This window comes from Condylura cristata, unplaced genomic scaffold (genome assembly GCF_000260355.1).
Source record: "Condylura cristata isolate star-nosed mole 26May11 unplaced genomic scaffold, ConCri1.0 scaffold00038, whole genome shotgun sequence".
Lineage (NCBI taxonomy): Eukaryota > Metazoa > Chordata > Mammalia > Eulipotyphla > Talpidae > Condylura > Condylura cristata.
The window spans coordinates 9,264,813-9,265,884 of NW_004567139.1; the positions used below are offsets into that span (position 1 = coordinate 9,264,813).

Consider the following 1,072-nt stretch of genomic DNA (forward strand, 5'->3'; position numbering starts at 1 on the left):
GCGGCGTCCGATGCTCTGGGGGTCCGGGCCTTCGAGCGCAGCTGGCGCTGGCTCTTTAAGCTGCTGACCAAGGGACACAGCGCGGCGCCGGCCTGAGTGGCCACCATCCTGCCCGTGGCTCCCTGGGGACCGCCACAGCCGTCGTGCGGCCACGGAGGTGCAGAGTGACCTGAGGCCCTGCTGTGCCTGTGCCCCCACGGACGCCCCGGCCTCGCCCCTCCCGGGGGGCCTCTGCCCCCCTCTGCTGGCGGAGGGCGTCCCCAGACCAGGGCTGTGCGTGCTGCAGCCTGGGGTCGAGACCCCCTGCCGCGCCCCCTGCCCAAGGCGCCCTGAGTTTTCCCCGGCTGGGTGCCCGCCTGCCGGGGCCTCCGCGGGGCCAGGTGACAGTGGCCCTCGCAAACCAGCCTCTGCCATCGCAGTGCCGGGGGGAGTGGGGTGCCGCCGGGCAGCGTCTCCCCCCCTCTGGGCTTTGGGGTGGGGCCGGGAACGGAACGGCGGCTGCTGCTCTCTGGGCGCTTGGGGCGCTTGGCCGGGCTCCCGTGGGGGCCTCCTGGGCACTTGTGGCGTGCGGTCTGGGCCGGGACCCCGAGTGCGCTCACGGGGCCCGGCCGGGCACCCCTCGTCTTCGGCGAGGACATTGCTTAGAGTTAGAGCTTGTCCTAAATCGGGGGGCGCTCACCCTCAGTGTTCACCCCGAACTTGTCTGCAGAAACCTTTTCTCAGATGAGATCACGTGCTCAGGCGCTTGGGGTTAGGGCTTGGGCGTGTTTGGGGGGACACAGCCCAACGGGCAGACCCAGAGGGAAGCGCACAGGCCACAGTGGGGGCGAGGGCCCCGCGTCCCCCGCTCCTGAGGCCAGTTCTCCGGCCCCGCGCTCTGTGCCCGAACACCTGCGTCTGGTCGAACCTTCAGGTCAGGCAGAAGCCCCTGAGGCGCCGGAGGGGCAGGGAGCTGGCTGGCGGGTGCGGGCAACGCCGGAGGCGGGTGCCTGGCGGGGCGGCGTGAACGGGGTCAGCGGGGTGGGCGTTGGAGGCGGCGGGGCCCAGCTGGCTCTGGGGGACATCAGAGCGG

The 1,072-nt window shown here is 72.5% G+C and overlaps 1 protein-coding gene across 1 annotated transcript in view; it reads left to right on the forward strand.

Annotated features, from left to right (window-relative positions):
• The window catches only part of LOC101619337 (basic salivary proline-rich protein 2-like), a 51,954-nt gene that overhangs the window by 43,355 nt on the left and 7,527 nt on the right, over positions 1-1,072 (forward strand). The window lies entirely within an intron of this gene.